The following is a 14,460-nucleotide window of genomic DNA, read 5'->3' on the forward strand; positions in this document are numbered from 1 at the left end:
ATAGATAGATAGATAGATAGATAGATAGATAGATAGATAGATAGATAGATAGATAGATAGATAGATGGATGGATGGATGGATGGATGGATGGATGGATGGATGGATGGATGGATGGATGGATGGATGGATGGATGGATGGATGGATGGATGGATAGATGGATGGATAGATGGATGGATGGATAGATATTGATAGATGATAGAAGATAAACATTTCTTTACCATTTTAGGGGAGCCAGACACAGAAATAAACCAATGTGACCAGACAATCTAGACAGGCTGCTACCTACCAATCCAGTGGATTTCTCTAATCCAATAACCAATAGCTTAGTAGGCAATAGCTTAGAAGGCAATAACCAACAGCTTAGTAGCCTGAACCATGTCAGTCTCAGAGGAGATATGAGGCAGATTTCATGCATAGTCTAAGGACACAGCTAAGCAGTTGAGCCCAGGAACACAACTCAATAGAACTCACCATCCTGCTGATTAAACTATTGCTTAGGTTAAGATCCATATTTTCTCCAGCCTATATGCAACCACCTAGTTATTCTTAATCTTTCCATTGTACAGAACATTTTCTCTCCCTGTGCACCATCTTACCTAGTTACAGCTTCACTTCATTCCACTGATTTTTTTTACCATTTTTCTACTGTATCTAGGTCACTTAAAATTTAATCTTGCATCATTATCAGACATTAACACTATCAGTCTATGGAAATGAAGACATAGAGACAGGGAGGGGTTTGCTCAAAAGTATACAGTCAGTTAGTGGCAGAGACAATAAATGAATTTAGGTCTCCTGGATAGTTCAGGGGACAAAGTGCTGGTGGCATAAGGAAGACCTGAGTTAAATCTACCCTCAGATACTTATTGCAGTATGACCCTAGGCAAGTCATTTAACCTCTGTATGCATCAGTTTCCTCAACTATAAAATAGGGATATTAATAAAATCTATCTCTTGGGGTAGTTGTTAGGATCAAATGAGTTATTGCATATTTCTGTCTGTCTCATAATAGATGCTTAATAAATGTTTGTTCCCCTCCTTTTCCCCACTCCCCACCCAGGGTTCTTACTCTTCTATCAAATTCCCTGTCAACCTCTGTAAAAACTATATATTATCATTCTAAACAAGAAATTATTAAATTGAAACCTTAAATCTATTCATATACTGCTAGTAGAAGCCAGAACAAGCCACAAAACTTAAAATACCTTGGATGCTATGTAGCCTAGAGCAATATGTTGATTCAGTGAGACTTAGCATCTCCCTCCCCTCAATTTCCACTGCAAGGCCATCCTCATTATGGAATTAAAAACATGATTAAACCAGAGAAACAATATGCACAATGACTACATCAGCATCAGTGGAAAGAACAAGAAAAAATAAACTTAACACTAATTATTGTGATCAAGCTCAACCAAAAAGGGGTAAAGAGAGTAGAGAAGAGGGGGGAGGAGAGGGGGGGAGGGAGAGTGAGAGAGGTGTATTTCTCTCCTTTCTTTGAAGAGGTGGGATATTATGTATATGGAACATTACATCAACTGCTGGACTTGGTCAATGTTTTGCTGAGCTGATTAATACTCTCCCTTTATTCTTTGCTACAAGAATTGATCTGAGTCCAAATTTTAACTCTTGTCAATTATTAGCAATAGAACTATAAACACATCATTTAACTACTTGGTTCCTTTTTCTGTGAAATAAGGTAATAAGTTTGATCCATCTCAGAGGACTGTTGTGAGAAAACTCTTTGTAAACCTTAAAGCCCAGTAGAAATGTAAGTTATCATTGTTGTTGCTATTATTATTACCATATAGAAAATCACAGGAAAGGGTCAAAGAGGTTGTTGATCACATTCCTGGGAAGCATTGGTTAAGAAAGCCCTAATCATTCATATCTGAAGGTTATATGAGAGGAACAGATGTTAAAGAGTAGAGTTCCCCACAGTAGTATGTTAATAAATGTTTAAAAACCAACTCTCAAAAAAAGTAGGCAAGATACACTTTTAAGGTCAATCCACATCATTAACATTTTCCTCATAGTTTTGTTAAGTCTAGACAATCAATAAAATGATAAATCAAGCCCTGATTTATATTTACTGATCTCTGAAGTGTAACTGTCCACACCAAAAATTTAACAATCAGTTCTACTTGTTCTAACACACTCCTACAAGCAGCTACCTTTGTAAGCTCTGTGAAAGAGCACATTCGATGAACCTAAAATCAAATAACTAGGTGCATCCTGCCTGTAGTCAGGAAGACCTGAGTTCAAATTTGACCTCAGATACTTACTGACTATATGACCCTGGGCAAATCACTTTAATCAGTTTGCCTCAGTTTCCTCATCTGTAAAATGAACTGGAGAAGGAAATGGCAAACCACTACAGTATCTTTGCCAAGAAAAGCCCAAATGGGGTCACCAAGAGTCAGACACAACTGAAACGACTGAACAACATCAAAAATCAAGGATCCCTAGATTCTACCAGAATATGAACATAGGTAAGTAAGTAAAATATATTTTTTTTATTTAAATGCAAATAATTTTGGAGGATAGAGCAGTTTTTCAGTTATTTTTCATTCATGGACAACTCTTCATGGATTTTCTTGGCAAAGATACTGAAGAGGTTTGCCATTTCCTTCTCCAATTCACTTTTCAGATGAGGAACCTGAGTCAAACAGGCTTTCCTTGACCAGGGTCACATAGCTAGCAAGTGTCTGAAGTCATATTTTAGCTCAAGAAGAAAATCTTCCTTACTCCAGGCCTGCCATCCTATCCTCTGTGCCACCTAGCTGCACTATGGGGCATCAGAAAAGGTCTCTTATAGGAAATTGTCCTTATACAAATCCTTGAATGGAGCTATGATTCAGAAAAGAAAAGCAGAATTGATAGACCATTACATACAACCTGAAGAAAGGTAAACAGGCAATTGCAGTATAGAACAATGCATATAAAAGAAAGGTAAGTAGACCAGTTTGGTTATGTGAAAATCAATGTGGATCATACATTGAAGCAAGGTATTGAAGCACTTTAAAGGTCAGAGAAGTTTATATTTCATCCTAGAGGCAAAAGGAGCCATTGAAGCTTCTTGGGTAAACAAATGACATGGTCATATATAAACTTTAGAGGCAGGATTAGAAAGAGGAGAGAACAAAGACAGACCAATTATGAAATGGTTGAAGCAAGAGATGATAAAGGCCTGAACCAGAGTAATGTCTCAGTTATGATTATTTCACTGGGACTAACCTACCTAAATGATTTAATGCAGATCACTGTCTCCTTTCCCAGATAAAGAAAGTCACGCTTTATGTGGTTTTATTATAAAGTGTCTGCAGGAGAAAAATATGCACAGACTCTTGCCCAATATGTACTATCCCTCACTCCCAATTCCTATCCCAATCAACACTGGTATTAATGAAGCATCTTGTGCTAATGTAAAACTGCCTCCAAATGCTGACCTTCTTCCCAAATGGGCAAAGTTGTCACCACTTGACTTAGGCCTTCCATTACCTGATGAGGCTCCCAGTTTCTGGAAAAGAGGACCCTGAAGATTCGAGCCCCATTGCTTACTAGACTGTTTCCCTCTCAATTTCAATTGTGTATGCTAAGGCTGATTCATGAGGAAAAACCACATATTTATGCAGGCAGCTGGTGGCTTGAGGGGAAAGGTTTAAGGCAAGCAGGGAATTTTGTGTGGAAATCAATTCTTTTCGGAAGTCAATGTATTATGGACGTTCATGCAAGAAAAATTCCAGAGAGAAATTAGCTTCCCATGTATGGCAGATACCTTAAGGTAACGCATCTATAGTCACTGGAATAATGTTAGTTAACCCTTCAGGCACCGCTTAAATATACATTACCAACTGAGTAGGTATAATTAGAGACATAGTATTGGCCTTTTAAGTATATATTTCCTTAAAGAACTGATTCAGAAGACCCAAATAAAATCCAGCAAACTCTGTAAGTGGGCATTTCCAAATTGCCCTTCTGCAGGGCTTTCTAAGCAGTATACAAAGCAAAGGCCTACTCATAAGAAACCCTAAAAATCAACTAATCTTCTTACGTACATTTAAATGTGGAGGCGATTGGGTCGGGAATGGGGGGAGGAGAATTTAAGATCATTGGAGGTAAAAAATGGCCCATATTTGTTATGATTTGATGAGATAAATCTGATTCAGTTTAGCAATCCTGGAGAACTGTGACCATAAGACAATGAATGGTCTTAGATTGAAATAGGTTGGAGGTTTTATATGCCAAGATCAGAGAAGAAAAAGATCATAGGTCAAACCAACACTCTAATTATGGAGCAAAAAGTGTTTGCCCATCTTTGGTTAACACTACAAAGTTGTTAAAAGCCAGATCCCAGGAGGATATTAAGACCCCCCGCAGACACCAACACCCAAAGGACTAGTTTCTTTCCCAAAAGAAGCAGCCTTGAATTTGCCTCATCTGCAGCACTGCCTGTAAGTAGGGGGTGGGCCAGGAGGGAGGACATTTTGTAAGCTGTGAAAAAAGCAATTTCACAACTGAAATGCCCGAGCAACATGAAGAGCTAGAAGGTGAGTTAACTGTAAAGGTGACTGAAAGCGGGGAAAATTTATATACACTGTGACCAAGTGTTTGGTCATAGGATCTGGGCCATGGCAATTCTGGGATAATAAGCAACCAAAAAGTCCCTGCAGAGACTATCAAGTACCTGCTTTTTCCCTTCTTCCTGCTTGCTTCCTCCTCTCGATGGATATGTTCAAGGTCAGGGTGGTATTTGCTGGCTAACAGGACAGCTAGGTGGTACAATGGAAAGAACACTGGACCTAAAGTAAGAAAGACCTAAGTCCATATCCAGACAGACACATATTAGCGCACCCTGGGCAAATCATTTAGCCTTAGTAACCCTCAGTTTTTTCACCTGTGGATCAATGAATATATACTTCATACATATGTCATATACATAATATATATGTATATAAGTTTGTATATGTATCATATACCATGTCCATTCATACATTCACAGCCATCATAACCACAATGTATATTGTTTCTACTTATGTCTACTACCTGATATGTGTATATATATATATATCATCTATATTTTATCTGTTGTAATCTATAATTGTCATCTATATTTATGTCTGCACCTGTATCATCTATATAGATACATGATAATAAATAAAGCACTGGTCCTGGAATGAGAAAGACCTCTCAGTTCAAATCCATATAGAAACACTATGTGACCCTAAACCAGTCACTTAAACTCTATCTACCTCAGTATCTTCTTTTTTATTTTTTTGCTTTTTTTTGGAGGGGGGGAAGGCAGGGCAATTGGGGTTAAGTGACTTGCACAAGGTCACATGGCTAGTGTTATGTATCTGAGGCTGGATTTGAACTCAGGTTCTTCTGACTCCAGGGTCAGTGCTCTATTCGCTGTGCCACTTAGTCGCCCCCCTCAGTATCTTCAACTATAAAATGGGGATGATAATAGCACCTGCCTCACAAAGGTTGTTATAGGGAACTAATTAGATTATATTTGTAAAGCACTTTACACAGAAGTGAGTATATAGTAGGTGCTTAATTATTACTTGTTCCATTCCCCCATATTGATAATCTATATCCATATCTGTCCACATACTCATTTGTTTCTCAGACTTCCCATCCTCTCTTTGTTTTGATTTCATGAAAATCTGTGTTTGCTTGGGAACAATGAATCTGATGTTTTCTTGCTTTAAAAAATATTATTATCCTTTCTGTCTTACATAACCTACACATACCTATGTATTCCTTCTCCTCCCTTTCACAAAGAAGCATGCTTTATGATATTTTTTAAAGTCCACAAAAATTGAACAATACACCACTAAAGTCTGACATCATATACTTTATTCCAAATCCATGTTTCCAATCTGTACAAAGGGAGGGACATGGATTCCTTTGAAGCCATCTTTGCCATTATAATTTTATAGCATTCAATTCTGATTGTTTTGTTGCTGTGTTGTTTTTTTTTTCCATTTATCTCTTTGTAGTCATTTTATATACTATTTGGTTTTTTTTTTTCTTTTTTGGAGGGCAATTGGGGTTAAGTGACTTGCCCAAGGGCACACAGCTAGTTTTTGTGTTAAGTGTCTGAGGCAGGATTTGAACTCAGGTCCTCCTGACTTCAGGGACACTGCTCTATTTACTGTGCCACCTAGCCACCCCTGTATATACTATTTGACTTGTCTTGCTTACCTGACTTTGCATCAGTGGACTTGAGTCCTTACAAGCATCCTCATATTCATTATTTTTTTACAGTATAATAGTATTTCATTACCTTCATATACACACAATTTGGTTGGTCATTCCCCAATTAATAGACCTCTATCTTACTTGTACTTCTTATCTACTAAAAAAGAGGGCTGCCATAAGTATTTTGGTATATGTCAGACCTTTCTTTTCCCTAATCATTTCCTTGGGGTGTATGCCTAGGACTGAAAGGTATAGACATTTTGACATGTTCTCTTTTCTCATGGTATGTGTTAGAAAGAAATGAGAGTGGATATGAAGAACTTATGCTCTCTAAAAAGTAGTTTTTGTTTTTATTAAATATGGTTGGGACCAATTATTAAATTTAAATGTTCTCTGCCAAACTGAAAACTTAGAATCTGAGCAAGTAACAAGTTGAGAGTTTTTAAAGGCATGAGTATGTTTCCCTAAAGAAATGCTTCCCAAACTAATTTGGCCCAAGAAATATATTAACGTAACCTATAAATGCAGATTTAGGGATATGCAACACCCTTAAGACAAAAGAAAACTAGAAAAACCACAAGCCAATATAGAGAAAATTAAACTTACTTCTGTACCTAAAAACTACTGGATATTATAGGTAGCTTAATATAATTACATACTTAATATTTTAGATGGAAAATATCAGTTACAAATGATCAGTAATATTAATATTTTCTTACTAAGGTTCTGCATACCACAGTTTGGGAAACACTGACTTAAAGGGTAGTATCACCTTAAAAGACATACATACATGGGACTCCATGGAAGCCACCCATGAATCAACTCCTTTTTGTTCAATCATTTTAGTTATATCTGACTTTTCATGACCCCATTTGGGGTTTTCTTGTCAAAGATGCTGCAGTAGTTTGTCATCTCCTTCTCCATAACATTTTACAGATGAGGAAACTGAGGCAAACAGGGCTAAGTGATTTGCCCAGGGTCACACAGCTAGTAAGTTTGTGAGGTTAGATTTGAACTCAGGTCTTCCTGACTTCTGGCCTGGCACTCTATCCACTGTACAACCTCGCTGCCTTTAAATCAGTCCCTAGAACAAATAAGTCTGTGCTTTTTATGCCAGACTTAATATAACAAGTAGAAAATGACAAATCATATTAGCCCCTCTGCACTAAGTTTCCCTGGCATGCTCTATTCTTTTCCATTTACAAAATTCATATTCTTTTTTCCAATAGAATTGGATTTAGAATTAAATGAACTGTGTTTAAATCATGCCTCTGATATTTAACCTTGGCTAAAGTTATTCTACCTCCCTTTGCCTCATTTCTCTCCATCTATAAAATGAAGTAACTTGAATATCTAGGCTATGAACTCCCTTTCAGCTCCAGATCTATTTAGTACCTATTATATATGAACATCACACTACTTCCTGAGGATACAAACGAAACATCCCTGCTCTCAAGGAACTTATATTTTTATTGCTTGAATTTCTCTTCCAATTCTAACTGAGGAGAGGTGCTTGAAGACTTATATATTCTTGGGTATTTTGCTGTAAGCTTCTCTGAAATTCTGTAATATTTAGTATGCTATTAAGAGCATAGAAACAAATATTTGTTGCTTAGATAATATTCTCTGATTTCAACCCTTGCTGATAGTGTGACTTTGGGCAAGTCATCTAACTTCCTCAAATCTCAGCTTTCTTCCCTGTAAAATGGATATAATAAGACTAAAATAATAATAAATGATATTTTATTATTTACCATAAAAGTACTTGGTACTTTTAAGTAAAATACTTGGTAAAGCTTAAACATCTACATAAGTATTAGGTACTGTGAAAGTCAACTGAGAAACAAAACAACTTCACGGTCAGTGGTGGTAGATGGAGATCAACAGCATGAGACAGATGATACTCAGATGAAGTAAGCCAAGCTAGACACCCTGACTTGGACGATAAGGCAAGGATCAGGCAAGTCTGACAAGTCATAAAGGCTATTATTATTATTAATTATTATTATTTGCTTTTTGGAGGGAGGATGGTAGGCCAATTGGGGTTAAGTGACTTGCTTAAGGTCATGTGGCCAGTTTTTGTGTTAAGTGTCTGAGGCCGTATTTGAACTCAGGTCCTCCTGACTCCAGGGCCAGTGCTCTATTCACTGCATCACCTAGCCACCCCAAGGCTATAATTATTAATGAAGCAAAGGACACAAGGCAATGAACGCAAAGAGAAAGGTTAGAGTATTGTTCAGAATTGCCAAATAGAGGCATTCCAACAAAAGGGACGACATCAGTAGGTATTAAAGAAAATAAGCAGGGGGCGGCTAGGTGTCACGGTGAATAGAGCACCAGCCCTAGAGTTAGGAGAACCTGAGTTCAAATCCAGCCTCAGACACTTAACACACACACCAAAAAACCTAGCCATGTGACTTTGGGTAAGTCACTTAACCCCAATTGCCCCTCCAAAAAAGGAAAAAGAATATAAGCAAGGATGAAGACAGGTGTATGTATACTCACATATAACCAACCATCTTGGAAGACATCATTGCCTAGTAATAGGTAATGAACTAACAGTCAGGCTATCTGTATTATACTTCCATTTCTGTTTCTAATCTTAAATGTGTTATTGATCACCTCACTTAATTTTCCTGTGTGTCAATGTGATCTAGAAAATGCGGATAATATGACCTGTTTTAGTGAACTCAAAGGATTATGCTAACAATTAATTGATGGGATATCTGTGAAATCATTTGTAAAACATAAAATCCTTCTACAATGCCTACAAAAATGGCCACATGTTGCCTAAATTTTAAAAAGCAAACCTCTCCCTACATTCTAGCAAACTATTTTCTTCTCTTTCCTTTTGATTTCTAATCTAATACAATCTGACTTCTACCATCATCACTCCATAAAAATTACTCTTATGTGCATCACTTGATTTTTCCTAGGTTTTGTCTTACACCTTGACCTCTCTGAAGTATTTGACACTCTTGGCCACAGTAACTTTTTTTAAACTTCTTTCTCTATCAATAAATCCACAATTAATTTATTTGATCAACAAGTTTTAATTTAGCATCTATGATAACCTAGACAATATTCTAGGTATAGAAGGGCTATAATGAAATGGTCTCAGCCCTCACAAAGATTCTGTTTTATTTTGGGAGAGTCAGTAGGTGCACATGTAAGCAGTATTTGCAAATATTTCTAAATAAATATGAGAATATAAAGGTTAAGTTTTTTTTGTTGTGTTTTGTTTTGCTTCTTTTTTTTAAGATGGAATAACACCAGGAGCTAAGGCTATCAAGAAAGACCTCAGGGAGGAGATGATGTTCGAGCCGAGCTTTGAAGAAAGCAAGGGATTCCAAGAGGTGGAGATGATGATGTGAGTACCATTCCAGGCATAGGAGACAAACTACATGAGGGTGAGGAAAATATAAATGAATGTGTGAGGAACAGCAAGAACATTGGTTTATCTGGACTATAAAGTCTATGCCGAGGAATATTGTATAATGAGATTGCAAATATAGTTTGCAGTCAGGTTATAAAGAAATTTAAATGCCCAACAATAGAATGTGTATTTGATCCTAGAGATAATAAGGATGCCTAGGAAAATAGGGGAAAGATAAGGTCAGACGTGTTTCAAAGCTGATGAATAGGGAGGGGTTGGGTTCAATAAGGGAAAGACAAGAATCAGAAAGACAATTAGGAGGCTATTAGGATAATCTAGAGGACACATGATGAGGGCTTGAATTATGATGGTGACCATGAAAATAGAGAAGGGGACAGATACAAGAACAGTTATGAAGGTAGTCAAGAAGACTGAGCAACTGATCGTATATGTAGGCTTAGAGAGACTGGGGAATCAAGGATAACTACAAGTCATGAACTTGGGTGACTAGAAGGAAGCACCGGTTCTGAGAGAAATAGGGAAGTTTGGGATAAAGGTGGGATTGAGGGAAAAGATGAATTCTATTTCATATATGTTGAATTTGAGATGTCTACTGGACATGTAGATGGGTGTGTTCAATAGAGTTGGTGATGTGAGACTAGAGAGAGGATATGTAGATGTGAGAGGTACTGGCATAAAAAAGGTGATTGAACCAGTGGAAGCAGGTGAGGTTACTAAGAGAGAAGTTAAGAGGATCCAAGTCAAATCCCTGCAATAAATAACTAAAAAGGGTTTGGGACATGGGTGATGATCCAATAAAACAGACTAAAAAGGAATAGTCAGACTAGTAGAAGAACTATTAGAAAATAGAGTCATGAAAATCTAAGGAGAAGGAAATTTCCAGTAGGAGAGAATCAGCAGCAGTATCAAATGCTACACAAAAGTCAAAAAAGATAAAAAGTGAGAAAAGGTCACTGGATTTAGTATTTAGTTATTATTATTAATTTAATTGTAAAGTACACTTCAAATGCAAATGATCCTGGGTTCTTGAAGGCTATAGCAACAGAGCTGATAGGCCCTACTATGCTGAAAAGCACACTGAGGTATGAAAAAGCTGCGGTTTGCTTTATTAGAGACCACATTGTTGAAATCTTCTCATCAATGAAGTAAGCTCAGCTGTGATGAATGTCACCTAGTTTTGGTCCAGTTACATAATAGGAAACCATCATCATTAATACAGATAACATAATGGGAAGAATGTAGAAAAACTAAAATTATAAGCAGACTGAGCAAAACAACATTGAGTTCAACAAGACCTAATCATTCTTTAAAAATAGCAAACTTTTTTTTCACTTTTTGAAATAATTTTAATATCCATATTGTCTTTTCCAATTTCCTACCATAGGGTTTTTTATAAATATCTTTTTATTTCTTTAAATCTTTTTGTATTTCTTTTTTTAATAGTATTTTATTTTTCCCTAATTACATGTAAAAATATTTTTAGCACTCATTGGGTTTTTTTAAAGTTTGGGGCTCAAAATTCTACCCTTACAGCCCTCCCCTCCTCACTTCCTGAAATGGTAAGATTTTTTTTTCATTATTCTGATAGCACTGGAAAACAAATTTGAGCTACAGCATATTCAGATTTATAATGGTAGGACACAAGTTAAAATATACATATGTATCATAATGATATACCACATAATGGTATGAACAAATATATATATATATAATATTTATTATATATACTATATATTATAGTATGTTTATATTGTGTGTGTGTGTGTGTGGAGACAGACAGGGAGAGGGAGTAAAGAATGCTACCAATATCAAGATAGAAACAAAAAAAAATATTTGCAGAAGTCATAGGCTTTGAAAAGGGGGGAAATGAGATATTGAAACAATTACAAGAGATGGAAAATGAAAGGAAAAACAAGATTATGACCAAGATATAATGTAGGCAAGAGTGTCTTCATAGGCTTCTTAATATAATAGATTTAGAGTTGGAAGGGACCTTAGAGATCATCAATTTTCATTTTGCATATAAGGAAACTGAGTCCTGAGAAGGGATTTTTTAAAGCTTGTCCAGGTTCATATAAGTAGTAACTGATAAAGCTGGAATTCAAGCTTAGGTCATCTGACTCCAAATACACTACAGAGAGAATTAAGTAACTATTGGCTTGTTTGTTTATATGTACCAAATTGAAGGACAAGTGTTATATCAAAAATGTAAAGTATGTTGTAAGGTCATGAAAGAAATGAAAGGCAAATAGGAATCTTTCAAATGCTTTTGGCCATTTTCACAAGCCATTTCTAAGTCAATATTTTCCCACTGTTGATTGGGTTTTGCCTGACTTGTCAGTCAACATCAACCCATGTTGACTGAACAGCTCTTCAAACAATCAGCTTTCATCAGTTGTGCCTTATCATCCTGGCCTATTTCCGGCTGCCCCCTGTCCTTTCCCTATGTTCATTCTATGTCATCTGCCCCCAAAAAGTGCTAATACTTAATACAGATGATCCAATGTTAGCCATGGCATGCAGTGATTGGCATAGTATGGTCCCTCCTAGACACAGAAGGATGTACTAGAGAGATAGCCTTTAGGTTTTCTTTCTTGTGACTCTTTCAATATGTCCAAGATTCTATAGCCACGTGACTTGTAAAAATGGGATCCTAAAATGGAATGTCCTTTGGACCCAGACTGAGACAAAATAAAAGCACAGCATGCTCTGCAGTGTCTTAAAAGCTCAACGCAGTTCCAATGTTTCCAGGTGCATGAGTTTCAGCTTCCTAGGATCCTTGCAGTTCTGCCTGCTTTCCTCACCAGCATATTAGATGCCCCCATTAGGTACCTAAAATGGTGTCTAAGTGCTGTACTTGGAATAAACATAATTAAGAGTCTGGAGGAGAGTTAAAGAGATAACCACAACTTTTATTAAGGGTTATTCAGCTGAAGGTAATTGAAAACACACGATCAAGAGCAGAGAGGAAAACAAGAAGCTCATTCTCTCTGCTCCTCAGAAACTTCACTAGCTTTATACCAATGGGCACAACAGCATCTCAGAGAAAGATTCTGAATCTTTTTTGATTTAACCCTTTCATGGACAGTTCATATGTTTCAATCGCAGGAAGAGGAAAAAGTAGAAACCCATGCCTATTAATCTACTACAATCCTTCCCGACAAATCCAAGAAGCTTCTGGTAGCTCCCCTTTACCTCAAAGATAAAATACAAACTTCACTGTTTGGATTTTAAATCCCTTTATGATCTGGTTCCAACCTATTTTCCAAGGTTCTTCTTCATTCTTCTCCTTCACACACTTTCTGTTCTTACTTGATATCATTCATATAAAATGTCCTATCTCCCATCTCTGTGCCTTTTATCTCATTTGATCCTCATAACATTCCTGAAAGGTAAGTGCTATTGTTATCCCCATTTTACAGTGTGGGAAACTGTGAAAGACAGGATCACAAAGTTAGTGTCTGAGACTGCATTTGAACTCAGGTCTTCATGACTCCAGGGCCACCAGTCAATACACGGCTCTACCATAATTAAAGTGGAAAGACTTATGAGGTTTTCTGGATGGGAACTTAAAGAAATGCATATTTCTCAATACCATATGGTACATTTACAATAATACATCATATGCTAAAACACAGAAATTATAAATAAATGTGAATAAACAAAAATATTAAACATATCCTTTATAGACCATAATGCAAAAAAACAGAAATAAATAAAAGGAATGTAAGTAAAAGATACAGAAAAAAATGAGACTTAGTAATATATCCTGAATAATGAGTTGGTCAAAATGTGAATCAGAGATATAATTAGTAATTATGTGAAAGAGAATAAAAATGATAAGACTACATAATAAAAGAAAAAGTACAAAAATATATCTGTATTAAAGGCAAATATTATTTTAGTACTTACCTTAGTTATATTAATATGCAAGACATGGTAGAAAATTTAAAACTTACAATGTATATTTTAGCCTGGTTTTTACATTATGTTCATGAGTAATAAATTATGAGTGCATTATTATGGGCTGCCTTCACCTAGTAACAATTATCCCTCTTAGGTATTTCTGTGAAAAATAATTTTTAAATTGTTTTATTGTTTTAAAATGTATTTAATGTTTATCATATTTAAATGTATGTAATATATTTAATGTAATGTATTAAAATGTTTATTGAATTGAACTGGAAATTTAAAAGTTCTTAAAAGCCATTAGATGAAGTTGAATGTGGTCACCAAGGAAGTACATTTAGATTGGTTAACAGGAGACTGGTTAACTTGTGTAGACTGTATGAAACCAACAAGTGAGTTGGGAGCAACTAAAATCTTAGGGTAGAAGACTTGTAGTCAAACTTATGAAAAGTAATTGCCTGTAAGGAAATGAAGCAAAAAACCCTTTGAATCAGCCTTTGTTTTTCCTCCTCCCTTCCTTGGCCAAAAGGGAAACTTATGAGCTTCAAAGGACCTAGAAGTTTGGGAACTGTCCAACTTCCCAACTGACATCTTAGGCAGATTACTTGGAACAGCTTATGGCAGTGACTGCATTGGGAACCAAGAATAGACTGGATATGAGAAAAGGTAAATTCAATATTCTACTAGGAACCCAGTAGAAAGCTATACTATACCTAAAGGAAATGTCATGAAGACCCATAAAGGGAAGAAAAATATTTCTAGAAACTATGATGTTTCCAGTAGTCCCTTTGTCATAATATGCTCTCTAATATTGGACCCCCTTTCCTCTAGACTCTGCATGTGCTTCTGGGAAAGTTTGTCACAAACTTTGGGGATGGAGAATGTTTGGTGACAACTCCTATATTACTTTAGCAAATATCCCTTATTAATAACTAATTAAGTCTGACT

General features: G+C 36.2%; 1 protein-coding gene across 1 annotated transcript in view; it reads right to left on the reverse strand.

Moving 5' to 3' along the window:
- Positions 1-14,460, reverse strand: part of PKHD1 (PKHD1 ciliary IPT domain containing fibrocystin/polyductin) — a 669,991-nt gene that overhangs the window by 337,101 nt on the left and 318,430 nt on the right. The gene's annotated exons all lie outside the window — the stretch shown is intronic.

The sequence above is a fragment of the Petaurus breviceps genome, unplaced genomic scaffold (genome assembly GCF_028583685.1).
Source record: "Petaurus breviceps papuanus isolate PSGF00001 unplaced genomic scaffold, PetGlider_PUasm1.0 90822, whole genome shotgun sequence".
Taxonomy (NCBI): domain Eukaryota; kingdom Metazoa; phylum Chordata; class Mammalia; order Diprotodontia; family Petauridae; genus Petaurus; species Petaurus breviceps.